The sequence below is a fragment of the Callospermophilus lateralis genome, chromosome 14 (genome assembly GCF_048772815.1).
Source record: "Callospermophilus lateralis isolate mCalLat2 chromosome 14, mCalLat2.hap1, whole genome shotgun sequence".
Taxonomy (NCBI): domain Eukaryota; kingdom Metazoa; phylum Chordata; class Mammalia; order Rodentia; family Sciuridae; genus Callospermophilus; species Callospermophilus lateralis.
Window position 1 is genome coordinate 79,190,533 of NC_135318.1, and position 14,739 is coordinate 79,205,271.

Sequence of the window (14,739 nt, forward strand, 5' to 3'; positions counted from 1 at the left end):
GAAAAAGAAAAAGAAATGGAAGTTTTAGGTGGGTGTGATGGCACATGCTTTTAGTTCCTTACCCAGATCCTGGAACTACTCATCTACTTTCCATCTCTATAGATTTTACTTTAATTTCATGACCATCTAATATTCCATTGTGTAGATATATTACGTCTTATTGTCCATTCCTCCTTCCCTCCCTCCCTCCCCTCCCCCCACCCTTCCTCCTCCCTCCCCATTCCCTCTCTCCCCTAGGGTGGAACCCAGGGCCTGGGGGTCACAAGCACTCTCTCTAGGACGCTCCCAGCCCCAGTGGTCTTCTCGGTTTGCTCCCTATTCTGTTGTGTTGCTCTCCTGTTGTCTTTTTTGGTGTACTTTGGACCATAAAAGCTTTACATTTTGTTAATGTCCAGTTTATCTATTTTTTCTTTTGTTGCTTGGATACTTGGTACCACATCTGAGAAGTCAGTGTCCGGCCCACACTCATAAAGATTCATACTTATACTTTCTTCTAAGAATCCTGCAGGTTTGGCTTCCGTGTTTAAGTCTTCAATGGGCTCTGCGTTCCCTTTTGCGTGTGGTGTGAGGTAGGGGTCCAGAGCCGTCCACCTGCGTGCGGGTGCCGGGGTCCCAGCACCACTGGCTGAAGACTGGACAGTATAAAATCCAATGTAAAAAGCTCCTCGTTGGATGGTCTTGGCACGGTGCCTTCGCCTTCTCAGTTCCTCTTCCCTGCAGGACTGCACATGTTGTGAGCAGGCAAATATATTTCTGGAATCAAAGTGTAATTCTGTATAATTGAAGCTCTTTTACACCAGGGCTAAACTTTCAGAGAGGACTTCCTCTGGGGAGAAAACCAAACAAACCCATTGTTTTCAGAGAATTGGGTTCACAGTACTGCAGCAGAGTTCCCATTACTCCTGAGATGGGCCAAATCTACTCAGAAATGCCTCCATCATTCAGTCCCCTTGAATCAAACCAGCTTCTGAAAGCGGAACTCGTCAAGCCTGTCACACTGCTAACATGTGCCAAGTAAATGCATCATTGATCTGAAGGCACTTTGAGCCTCTATCTTGGGCACAATAAAAAATAATGGTATTAAGTTGAATTTAGACTAAAACCTGTTTCCATAGGGGTTTGTGGCGCACACCTGTACTTCCAGGAACTTGGGAGGCTGAGGCAGGAGTATGGCAAGTTGGAGGCCAGTCTCGGCAATTTGGCAAGGCTTTCGGCAACTTCACAAGACAAAAATACAAAACCAGAAAAATCCAAACAACAACAAAAAACCCTCAAAGACAGTCTAACCAATTAGAATACAGAATCTTTTTTGGCCTTCACTTTTGGTGTGAAGAATTGGAACAGCAAGGTGATTCTTTCACACAAGACGTTGGGGAAGATTTTATACTGCCCAGCACAGGAGCCTTGACAGGAATCAGCCTGGTGTCCTCCACGAGGGTGCCCAGCACACCTCACGTATGATCTAGCCCCTCTCCTGCTGAGCCCAGGAGGACCTCAGACTCTTCCCAGCCCTGGACTCCAGGCAGACCCACTGCTCAGTCTAAATGGGAACAAAGTGAAGACTGTCTGTCTGCCCCTGACCAGGAGAAAGAGACCCCTGAACAGTGAGGAGCTGGGGACTGAAGCTCTCCAAGGGCTGCCTACCAAGCAGACAGAGGGCGACACCCTGGAGCCTGTCATTTAAAACTGTGTTCATTTGTGAGCACAGTATTTGACTTTCCAGGCTCCTGCCAGTTCACATTGCTGGCTCTGTTCCTGCTAGAGCGTGCTTACTAGATACACAACACGTGGTGCTATTAGTAAGCACGTTATGTGTTTTGATTTATGATATTTTGCATGGGATTTTTGTTTATGTGGTGAAGTGTTTCTCTTTTTCCTTTATTTGGTATCAGTGGTTGAAACCAGGGCCTCGCACATGCCAGGTAAGCACTGTGTGACTGACTACACCCAGCCCTCTACTTATTTGTTTATTCTATTTTCTTTTTTTGAATATATATATTTTTTAGTTGTAGTTGGACACAATCCCTTTATTTTATTTATCCATTTTTATGTGGTGCTGAGGATTGAACCCAGGGCCTTGCAGAAGCTAGGCAAGCGCTCTACTACTGAGCCCCAGTTCAGCCTCTGTTATTCTATTTCAAGACAGGGCCTCACTAAGTTACTGAGGCTGGCCTCTAACATGTGATCCTCTTGCCTCAGCCTCCAAGTCATTGGGATGACAGGTGTGGGCCATAACCCCCTGGCCTTTTCTATAAAAAAAAATATCACGTAACCAAGAGGTCCACATGTAGATGGGCCTAGAGTCCCTTTCTCTGGAGTTCTCTGGGCTCTTCCTTCTCCAGGAACACAGAATCTTTTTCAGCTGCAGACTGTTGTCAAAGAGCAGTGTGTCCCCCGCCTACTGGAGACCCTCGGGATGCTTGGCACGGAGAGGTGGAGCCAGCCCAGGTGTCCTTGGGCATCTGTGATAAGAGTGACTCCAGCTGGTTGAGAGGCAGTAAAAGGCAGGGCGGCTGCTGTCACCCTATGGGGTGGCCACGGGCACCCCTGGCCCCTGGGGAGGGCAGTGGCAGGGTGCTGCAGCTCTGCAGCTGCCCTGAGCAGCCGGGTGGCAGTGGTGGGAAGCACCCGCCAGCCCAGGGAGCCAGGTACCAATTAAGTGGGGATAAATAGCCATTACGCGGAGGCCGGCAACCGCGGAGGCCGCAGCCCGCTGGAGCAACTGCTTATTTTCCCATTGATCCCCGGCAGGGTAAGGCCTCGCCTTCTGCAGTGCCCCAAATAACAGGCTGGCAAAGCCGCTGCTCAGAGGTGGCATCTGGGAGAATCCGCTCAGTCTTCCTGTTTCATCTCGGGGCCTGCCGCAGGAGAGATAATTACGGGCCTGGGCTTTGTACCTCGCAGACAATGGGGGGATCAGCCCGTGCCCTCTGAAATCAGATTAGGAAATTCTAAAGGTTTGGGCTCAGGAGGATGCCAGGCCTTCCTGCAGCCCCTGCGAGAAAGGGAAGAGGTGGAGGGGAACGAGGGAGGAGTAACTGTCCTGAGGCGCTGAACAGACCCCTGCCCGCTGCCCGGCCCTTTCCTGCAGGTACCTTTCCCTGGCCTGTCCACACCTTGAGGCGTGGACTGGTTCCATGCAGAGCCAGCACCACCTAAGCCCCAGTCCCCGCACAGCCTGTGCAGTCAGGCTGCTCCTTGGCGGGCAGGGGGTGCCTCCCTCCTCCAGGGTCCTTGCCAGGCAGGGATGCCTGGGGGGGGGGGCCCTGTGGGGAGTGCACTGCCCAGGGTCAGGGATCCCTGGGGCCCTCACCTGTGGGGAGTGCACTGTTCAGGGTCAGGGACCACCCCCTCTCTCCTGTGGGGAGGTGCACTGTCCAAAGTCAGGGGACCCCGGGCCCTCCTCTGTGGGGAGGTAGCATCATCTAGGGTCAACTCCAGGGTTCAAAATCAGAGCTCAGCCTTCCACTGGGCCTCCTGTTTTTGCCAGTTGACCTTGAGGAGGCTACTTGGCCTTGACCTTAGACTCCCTGCACCCTTATCTGTAAAACAAGCCCCAGGTCTCTCTCTGAGGCTGGTTTCCAGGATCTGATGAGACAAGTGGGCTTCAAGGGCCTTGGTTCACAGGAGCCCAGCACCCAGGAGGGGTGCCCACCACAGGGCAGCAGGTCCAGCCACAGGAGCTGCAGCGGGCTCCTTCATCCACCGGAGAGCTTCCGTGGCAGTGTCCTTCCATTGTCACCCCCCCCCCCAAGCACTTCCTGTGGAACGAGGCATCTTCAGAAACCCTGTCCTGTATATTACTAATATACATTATATTAGTTTGTTTTCCTCCCTCCCCTTCTAATCCTCCTCCCCTCCCTTACTCCCTCCTCCTCTCCCTCTCTTCCTCCTCCTCCCCTCCCTCTCTCCCTCCTCCCCTCCCTCTCTTCCTCCTCCCCCTCCCTCTCTCCTCCCTCTCCCTCCTTCCTCTTTTCCTCTTCCTCCCCCTCCCTCTCTTTCTCCTTCCTCGCTCCTCCCTGCTTCCCTCCCTCTCTTCCACCCTCATATATATATATATATACCTACATGTGTGTGTGTGTACACATATATACATATATATGTAAGGGCAGGACATAATGTTTTGATACATTATACACATACCTTGTGAACTGAGAACCATAATGAAGCTTAATTAGCATATCCATCACCTCATAGCTTTTAAAAAAATTTATTTTTATATCTTTATTTATTTATTTTTATGTGGTGCTGAGGATGGAGGCCAATGCCTCACCTCATGCATGCTGGGCAAGCACTCTACCACTGAGCCACAGCCCCAGCCCCCACCTCATAGCTTTTTGGGTGGTAGTAAGAACATACTCTTTTTGAATTTAAATTGATACAATTGTACATATTTATGGGGTACAATGTATATTTTCATATCATGTATACAATGCGTAATGATCCCATCAGGGTAATTGGTACATCCTCACCTCAGAGGTCCCCCCTGCCTTTTTTTTCTTTTTGGTACTGGGGATTGAACCCAAGGGTGCTTTGAACTTGCCCCAGCCTCCTAAGCCACCCACCAGGATCACAGACACGTGCCACCACACCTGGCTGTTTATCATTTCTTTAGAAGACACCAACTCTTTTATATATATAGTTGTCAATGGATCTTTATTTTGCTTATTTAAATGTTATGCTGAGGATCGAACCCCGTGCCTCCCACATGCTCGGCAAGTGCTTTACCACTGAGCCACCACCCCAGGCCACCAACCAACTATTTTATTTACTTAACTTTATTCATTTATTTTGGGCAATATTGGGGACTGAACCCAGGGCCTCCCTCATGCTAGGCAAGCACTCTGCCCCTGAGCTACATCCCCCTCCTTTTTATATTCTGTTTTGAGACAGGGCCTAAATACTTGGGATCACACACAGGGGTCCTGCACCCAGTTAGGACACCCCAGGTCTTGAGAAGGTTCTGAGGGCAGGGTCAGTGGCTGGGGCTGAGGACGGCTTGTGTGGCCGTCCTCCTGCAGGAACAGACTACACATTCTCAGCTCTGGGTTGGAAGGCACAGCCATCTCTGACCAGGGCTGCAGAGCAGCAGCGAGGCCAGAGGTCACAGAGTCCGAAGGGCAGGTCCAAGTCCTGCATCTGAATCCATGTTCTGAGAAGTCCTCTGCCTCCTTGGGGATCCTGGGGAGAGGCAGCTGGTGCTGTGCCGCTTGTGTGCCACTCGATGGAGCAGCAGTGTTCAGAGGTAGGGCTCACAGCTGACCAGCTCCTGCAGCCCTGCTCCCAGGGCCACCACCTGGAGCCGCCTCCTGCCTCAGCTCCCCACAGCTGGGACCACAGGTGCGCAGTTACATCTGCTCGGAACATTTTTTAATCTAACTTTCTTTGTCCCCAAATTAAGGATAAAAAGAGATGTCTCCCAGGGTTGTTGCATTAAAGGCTTACATTTGTGGAAATTGTATGTAGATTGCTAAGTGTTATGGAGATGTCAATCACAAAAGAGTGAGTTTTAATCGGGCCTGGTCCTCGCCTCTCCATTTACTGGTCTGAGTGTCAGTCATCTGAAGAGGCCTGAGCAGGAGTCTCCTGTCTTGCAGAGCTCTTGGGGTAGTCGGGTCTGCTCTGAGGTTAGCCCCACCTGCGGGGGGCTGTTCTCTGCCTCCAGGGTAGCACCTTGAACTTGGGGTCTGCCAGAGGGCCAAACACAGCATCTCACCTGGCAGAAGGTAGGGAGCCATGAAAAGACCAAACTCCCCCCTCAGGCCTGTTTAGAGTGCCATTCATGAGGGTGGAGCCCTGGGGACTCCATACCTCTGCTGCTCCCCAACAGTGTTGTACTGGGGATTGAGTTCCCTACACACAAATTTTAAGGGGACACATTTAGACCAAAGTAACTATTGTGAATTTTTATATGAAAGAGATTTTGCATTTTCTTGATGACTCACGATGTTGAACATAATGTTATGTGCTTTTTAGCCATTTATATAGACTCTCTGATGAAACTTCTGGTCAAAATTTTGACCGTTCAGAGCTGAACATGGAGGAACACACTAGTAATCCCAGATACTTGGGAGATATTGAATGTTTCTTGTCTCCCAGATACTGAGGCAAGAGGATCAAAAGTTTGAGGCTAGCCTCAACAAATTAGAGAGACCTTGTATCAAAATTTAAAAAGGGCTGGGCATATAGCTCAGTGGTAAAGTGCCCCTAGATCCAATCCCCATTATCCATCCCCCCACACCTGCCAATAAGGAAGTTTGACCATTTAAAAAGTAGACTTGGGCTGGGCATGGTGGCACACACCTGTAATCCCAGTGACTCCAGAGGATGAGGCAGAAGGATCACAAAGTTGAGGCCAGCCTCAACAAATTAGTGAGACACTCAACAAAAATACTGGGGATGGGGTTCAGTAGCAAAGAAACCCTGATTCCATCCTCCAGAACCCTCTCTCCAGAAATTAAATAAATAAATTTGGTGGATCCTTTGGATCTTACGTTCAGCACTCCTGTTACATGTGTGCATTCTGAGTATCTTCTCCAGTCTTAGTTGGCCTGTTATCACCTCTGAGAAGTAGAAGTATTTACTGATGAAGTGACATTTCTTTCTCTCTTTGGTACCAGGGATTGAACCCAGGGGCACTCAACCACTGAGCCCCATCCCCAACCCTTTTAAATATTTTATTTAATTACAGGGTTTCTACTGAGTTGCTTTAGGGCCTTTAAGTTGCTGAGGCTGGCTTTGAACTTGGGATCCCCCTGCTCCAGCCTCCTGACCCAGTGGGATGACAGGTGTGGGCCACTGTGCCCAGCTATTTATTTCTTTTTAATGGTTCAGTGTTTCTTGTCTCCTGTCCGGTGAATCTTTGCTAACTTCAGGATCATTTTCCTCTGGAAGCTTGATGATTTTGGCTTTCATGTATGGTCTGTGACCCCTCTCAAACCGAACTTACGTGTGGAGTAAGAATGAGTTGGGGTTACTTATTTTCCTTAAAAGATTTACAGTTGTTTTATCCCAATTGTTTAAAAGGCTTTTCTTTCTCTACGGAATTGACAAGACACTTTGGTAGAAAACCAGCTGACTGTATACGGTGGTTCGTCTCTGGATTCTCCATTCCGTTTGCTTCATTTTGCTTGCTGTATTCTTGAGACAGGGTCTTGCAAAGTTGCCCAGGTTGGCACTAAACTCACAATCCTCCCACCCCAAGTAGCTGGGATTACAGGTGTGCACCATCATGACTGCTCGACCCTGTATCTTGCAATCAACTACAAGCTGGGAGTTATTTTGTGGATTCCGGAAGATCTTTTTACATACAAAATCAAGTTGTCTGCACATTTTAGTTTCAGTGCTTCATTTCCAACCCTGTGTTCTTTATTTCTTTTTCATGCCCTAATTTTGAATAAAATTGATAAGAGCCAATACCTTTGGCTTGTTCCCTAATTCACTGAGAAGTGGTTTCACATGTCACCATTAAACATGATACTAGGTATAAGCTTCTATTATTGCCCTCAATGGGTGGGTCGGGGGATTTGCCCTTAATTTGCTGAGAGCTTAGATGATGAGAAGGTATTAAATATTGTCAAATGCTTTTTCTGCATCTACTGAGATTTTGTTATTGGGGTTATGTTATATTAGACTCAGTGGAAATTGTTTTTCTTCTTTTGTTTTCCTGAAAGATTTGTATAGGACTAGTGTTATTTCTCTCTCTCTCTCTCTCTCTCTCTCTCTCACTGGGGATAGAACCCCAGGGGCGCTATACCACTGAGCTACTTTCCCAGCCCTTTTTATTTCTATTTTGAGGCAGGGTTGGTCTAAGTTGCTGAGACTGGCCTCCAATTTCCCAACCTCCTTTCTCATACTGCTGACTGCTGGGATTATACGTACGTGCCACTGTGCCCGACTTCTCTCTCTCTTTAATGCTTCGTAGAATTTACCAATAAGCCCTCTGGAGCTGGAGGTTTAGTATGTGTGTACTTGTAAGAGTTTGATTGTAAATTCAATGTACTTAGTTTATATGAGGCTGTCTAGGTTTTCTATTTCTCCTTGTGTCAGTTTTGACAAACTGTGTTTTTAAAGGTTGCTGGATAGATTGACATGAAGTTGCTCATAAGGTATTATAATTTTTTTGTTTGTATATGTGGGATCCATAGTGAATAAAAAGTACATTCCTGGTCTTAATGGGAGTTGGCAGAAAACCTCCAAGAGTTTTCCAAATGGGGGAATTCCAGGTTAATGTCATCATGGAAGATGGCACAGATCGTCTGTAGAGTCTTGTTTCTAGGTGTCTTAGCTCTTCAGGTATAGATCAGAAAGGGGAATGGTATGCTCACCCATAGCCATCTTTTCCTCATCTTCCTTTTTCTCTCTACTTTTTAGAGGATTTGCCCCAGTCTTTGGCTCTATTGCAAAGGAACCTAAGATTGCAACTTCAATTTGCAATGGTAGTTTGAACGCAGTTGTTTCCTTAGCAACAAGAACATATTTGTACTTCAGACTTTGGAATTTTAAAAATCCCGGAGGTCTAATTAATACTTACCTTTGAGCAAGCCATTCACAGTTGAGATTTTGAAAACCCAGCATAGGTTTAAAATAGAGAATTAAGATGATGTGATCACAGTAGGTATATGAGGCACTGGTTTCCCCAGCCCTCTCCCCACAAACTCTTTGGAACTAAAACTTGCAAAAAATTCAAAAGAACACATGACCCAGCAGAAGGCATGTGCAACAGCCCCTCCAGTCAAGCAAGAATAGCAGGGGCAAAACGCTGACCACAGAAGCTTGGCCACCCTTGTCCACCCATGGCCACTTTAACCCAATAGCAGGCCTTGCTCAGGGGTGGGAAGGTTTCTTTCCTGGGTGGCCTGGGCATTTGGGGGTCAATCCTCCTCCCCGTCCACCCACCACTCCTACTTCACACACAAACACACACACACACACACACACACACACACACACACACATTCTCCAGTGTTCTGCACTGTTTCTTCTTCAAATTGCCCAGTGATCAGAAGGTATTTGGTCCCATCCAGTCCCGTTAATAGGGCTCCAGAGGAAAGTGCCTAATGTGGCTTCTAATTGGACATGACTGCCTCAGAATGACCGCGGCCGCCCGCCAGATCTCACCGACCTGGAGGCTGGATAATAAGCTACTGCCACTGGCCCTGGGTCCTGACCAGGACCATCTGCGGTAATGAACTTGGAAGGTTCATTGTAGATTGCAGAAATGGAAAAGAGAGAAAAGTGCAGTCCAGCTCTTGTCAGGGGGTTCAATTATGGCTTCTGTCAGTTTAACAAAAGGAAAAGCTCCCTTAGGACGGACGAAGGAAAGGAGGAGTGCTGGGGACCCAGGACAGCCGGCCAGGCTGACATTCCCCAGACCACGGCTTCCAGAAGGAGAAGCCCAGAGGTCACAGCCGCCAGGCGTGAGGCTCTGCAGCTGTGGGAACCCGAGGGCAGGGTTCACTGCGTGTCACTGATCTGAGGGCACCAGCCTCCTCACATCTGTGCTCAGAGCAAACCCTTCCCTCGCACTGCTCGAGGGACAGGGTCCAGGTGCACATCACACACTGCTCGTTGCTCTTGTTGAGAATCTGTTTTCTGAGATGAGATCTTAGATCGCTGGCTGAGCCCATATCTATTGCCAAAGCTATTCCAAAGATACTTTTTAAAAATAATCTTTTTATCATGAAATATGTCAGTAAACAGAAAAATGCACGAAACATGAATGTCTGCCTGAACATAACAGAGTTCCTGAAAAGGGAACCACTGTGGCACACCTGTGACCACAGCGAATCTGGAAGCTGAGGCAGGAGCATCAAGAGTTCAAGGCCAGCCTCAGCCACTTAGCTGGACCGAGTCAAAATAAAAAATAAAAATAAAAGGGCTGAGGGTGTAGCTCAGGGGTAGAGTCCCCTGGGTTCAGTCCCCAGCACCAAAAATAGATAGATAGATAGATAGATAGATAGACAGACAGACAGATAGATAGATAGATAACAAGGGAAAAATGGAAAGAGAAGGGAAGGGAACTGACTCAGGCAAGGAAACAGAGCTTTGTCAGAAGTCCCACCACCTCTTTCTGATCTGGACGCCTTTCATCACCCCTAAGAGCAGCCACTCCCTGGAGAGAGAAAGAGAGAGAGAGAGACAGAGAGAGAGAGAGAGAGAGAGAGAGAGTGTGTGTGTGTGTGTGTGTGTGTGTGTGTGTTAGTTACTGGGGATTGAGCCCAGGGATGCTCTATCACTGAGCTCCACATCCAGTCCTTTTTATTTTATTTTGAGATAGGTCCTCACTAAGTTGCCCAGCCTTGCCTCAAACGTGGGATCCTCCTGCCTCAGCCTCCAGAGAAGCTGGGATGACAAGCGTGTGCCACTGTCTATGGCACCTGACTCTTATTCTGATTATTTCCTTGCTTTCCTCATTGTTTCCCCACTGATGTGGGCAGCCCCAACAGTGAAGCTCAGTTTTACCTGGCCTAAGCTCAGTCCCCTTGGGGCGAATACAGCAAATTTCCGCCCAGCTTCTTTATTTTTGCGTGTGGTGCTGGGGAGTCCCCCTGTACTTGTCCTAGGTCCTCTCTGTCAGTGTCTTTCTTTCCCTGGTCCCAGCGCTCACATTCCCCCATCACAGGAAGGACGCCCCACCTCTGTGGTGCTCAGGCCAGGCCTGAGCATCTTTCACTCTTCTTTCCCTCCTCCCAGACCTACCTTACCAGTAAGTCTATGGCGGTAGGCCTACAGCAATGGCATTTGTTTTGTTTTGTTTTGCTTTTCACCAAGTGGAAATTTATACGATGTCATTTGTGTTTTAACATTGGTGCCTCCACACAAATCAAGGCAATTTCACCAAAAACTCCCTCTTAAATAAAAAGAAAACAAGTTGGTTCCACTTAAGGGTGCCCTTGGTGAGCAGTGGGAATCCTCCATCTTGTTCAGTCCTGATCCTCAGTATTCTGCGTGACAAGTGGGAGGTAGGTGACCAGTCCGACTGCCTTACGCCTGCAGGACAGGAGAGGAGCATTAGATTGGGCTGTGCACTAAAACACTTGAGCTTTTATGACTGTCATTTTCATTGAAAGAATTGAAAGTAGATACATTGTAATTAAAGACTTGTGATGAAAGTGGAAGGGATATTAATGAATGTGACTTTGAGATTTAAATGATGATATGTTTCAGGATATGGAAGAGCTGCATAACTGAGGGAAACAGTATTTCCTAAATGACCCACGTGTGTTACAGAATCATGCAGGGGCTGTGAACTCTTACTCATGGCAATGCTACCCAGAAACAGTGAGGTTTCTGGAGAAGGTATAGAAGTCCCCCAGCTTCTGATGAGGTTATGACCTGATAAACATGGGAGCCATGGTTTCTACCCAATATAATTTGCTTTCTCACTGTCATAAAGCTGAAAAACTGTAAGTCGAAATACTGTAAGTCGGACACTGTACATGTCTTCGGAAAGAATTTGCATTTTTTTCTTGAACATCTTGAAGCAGCTGGGTGTGGTGGCACGTGACTGTACTCTGAGCTACTTGGGAGGCTGAGGCAGAAGGTTGCCAAGTTTGAGGACAGCCTGGGCAACTTAGCAAGACCCTGCCTCAAAATAAAAAATAGAGGCCGGGTATGAAGCTCAGGGTAAAGCATTGTCAGCATGCACAGGTCCTGGGGTTTGATCCCTAGTGCGGAGAAAGAAAGGAAGAGAGGAAGGAAGAAAAGGAAGGAAGGACGGACGGACGGATGGACAACATGGACATACCTCTTAAGCACCGCCAGGTAGCACCGCCAGGTTTGGTACACTTCATTTTATTGTTTTAGCTCATGACAGTTTCAAACAAGTTCAGAATTAGAAAGAAGACTCCCCCATCCAGGTACACATCACCCAGCTGCACCAATGGTCAACTCTAGTAGCCACTGATGACCTCTGGCCACTTCTCCCTCCTATATCTTCATGATCGAATTCCAACATCATACAATTGTGTCCACAAACCTTTCACTACATATTCTTCTAGTAAGTACTTTTTCTATCCCCCTCCCCCCGCAATTCTAGGGACTGAAGTCAGGGTATTTTACCACTTGGCTACACTCCCACTCCTTTTTATTTTTTATTTTGGGACAGGGTCTCACTAAGTTGCAGAGGCTGGCCTGGAACTTGTGATCTTCCTGTCTCTGTCTCCAGAGTGGTGTCTGGGCAGAACCCCATTGTTTACGAAGTTGTTCCTGAACATCCAGGTGCTCACATCTCCAAGTACTTACGAAAGTCTTATTTTTTTATTGCATACAGTTGAACCATGATTCAGATAAGGCCCACGCATTGCAATTGGTTGAATTGCATATTGAGAACCTTAACTTTTTGTTTGTTTATTTCTTTTCCTTCTGTTGTGGTGGGGATGGACCCAGGGCCTCTCACATGCTAGCAGGCTGAGCTCCATCCCTGCCCACATCCCTTCAGTAGTAATGCCCTTGCTACCTCTTCTTGTTCCCTGGTGATTTGTTCATCCTGCAGTGTCCCTCCCTCAAGGAGCTCACCAAACGCACCCCGCAGCATACCCCTGGATTCCAAAGCTCCACGGTGTCAGGGTTTGCTGTGGTTGCTTCAGGTGTTTCCCTCTAAATTAAAATGTTTGCTTGTTATTTACCTGAATAATATGAATGCAGGCCCATGTCCATAAGAGCTTACGCCACTGTTGACTAAGTTTCCTTTTTCTGTCTTTGTTGTTGTTTGTTAATTTGGTACTGGGGATTGAACCCAGGGATGCTCTACCACTGAGCTGCATCCCCAGTTCTTTTTATTTTGAGACAGGATCTTACTAAGTTGCTCAGGCTGGCCTTGAACTTGTGATCCTCCTGCCTCAGCCTCCCCAGACCTCAGGATTATAGGCGAGCATCATTGTGCTGAGTTTAGGGTTGGATTGTTTCTAATCCATCACGTCTACTCGGCATCCAAGTCAGAAAATCCACTGGACAGCACTGGGATGGAGTCCAGGGGCAGGGCACCTAACATATGCAGGGCCCTGGGTTCAACCTTCAGGCAGTGGGGTGGGCATGAAAGTCCACGAGGCGGTCACTTGTGGCTCTGGAGGGAGATAAACTCTGAACTCAGTGGATAATTCTAGGTTCAGAATTAATGCCTTGCCCTAGAAAGGGAGAGAAAGGAAAGGAGGAAGGAGCTAATAAAGGAAAACCTGTCCCTACTGTCCCTCCCTGGTCAGGCCTTTTCAGCTCCCTCCTTCCTAAGTGCCACCCCATGGAGGTCCACCCTGGCTTCCCACTGGCGTCCCCTCCCTGGGGTCTGACCAGCAGCACCTGGTTGGGGAGCTGGTGCCCAGCTTCAGTCTTCACAAGCGGCTCCCCTTTCCTAGCTCTCTGTTTCTTTTTCTTTTCTGCAAGCCTGGGGCACCTTGGAGGTGGAGTGGATTCTGGATTGGAGAATTTCAGTGCTTTTGATCACCTTATTCCTGGAAAACGTTAACACATGCTTGATCCTGCAGTTCTGAGATGACCTTTTAACTAGGCCCTATCTAAAATTTTGAGCAGAAAGAGTACAGTGTTGCCTAGAGATCTGAAAATGATGCCTGAGGGCTAAGAAGGAGGGCCCAGGTGAGCAGGTGAGGAGCTGGAGGACCCAGCCGGGAGTCTGGGTGGGAGGAGGCCACCAGAAGCCCACAGGCTGGGTTGGGCCGGCTGGGTGGAGCAGCAGGTCCTCCACACAGCTCCCTGTTTATAAAGGTGTGGGCTCACAAAGGACTTCTTTCCTCCACAGCTGGTGGTGGTTGTCGCTGCGCCCACCAGGGCACTGTCCCCAGTGCTGTGGCATGTGCCTCTAGTCTGATCAACTCGGGAGGCTGAGGCAGGACATCACTTGCATGCAGGACTTTGAAATCAGCCTGGGTGACAAGGCAAGAGCTGGTTCTGTCTGGAGGATTTCTGGGCAGGGAACTTGGTGGCTTCCCTGGGGCAGTTGCCTGGGGGACCAGGGTACAGGCTATGCCCTCTCCCTGTGGCCCAGCCACCTGACCCTCCTCTGCCATCAGCCTTCTCTTTATAAAGTTGACTGTGCCCATGGCGGAAGGAGACCAGGGTGCACTGCTCTTCTTTTCTGATGAATTTAAACTTCTAAGGAACAGTAGAGTTTACACACACACACACACGCACACACACGCACACACACACGCACACACACCCCAAGCTGAGCAGTGGGCACTGTGGAGCATGTGGCCCCCCAGCCACTGGATGGAGCAGGAGGTTCCTGGAGGCGAGACTGCATGGGCAGCCCCAGAGACGCTCACCTGCTGGTGGACTTTGAAAGAACCCACCGCAATGACACCCGAACAACAGTCCCCCTTCCCAGAGGGTGTAAGGGCCACATGACAGTGCACCCCACCCTGGGTGGCTGGAAGAGAAGCTGCTTCTCACCCAGCTCTAGAGCTGGGCTGTCCAAGGTCAGGTGCTGGCATAGTTGTCCTGCTAAGGGCTCCAGCCAGGCCGCCACCTCCCGGGCTCACAGGGCATCCCTCCAGTTCCTGATCGGCCTTCATGTGTGCATCTGTGTATCTGTGCATCTCTGTGTGTGTCTCTGTTTGCCTCTGTGTGTCTGCATCTATGTGCCTGTTAGTTCTTGTCTCTATGTTGCCATGTGTCTCTGTGTGTGGGTCTGTGTCTCTGTGTTTGCCTGTGCCTGTGTAAGTGTTTGTGTCTATGTGTTGCTGTGTTTTTGTGTTTGCATCTGTCTCTGTGTGTGTCTGTGAC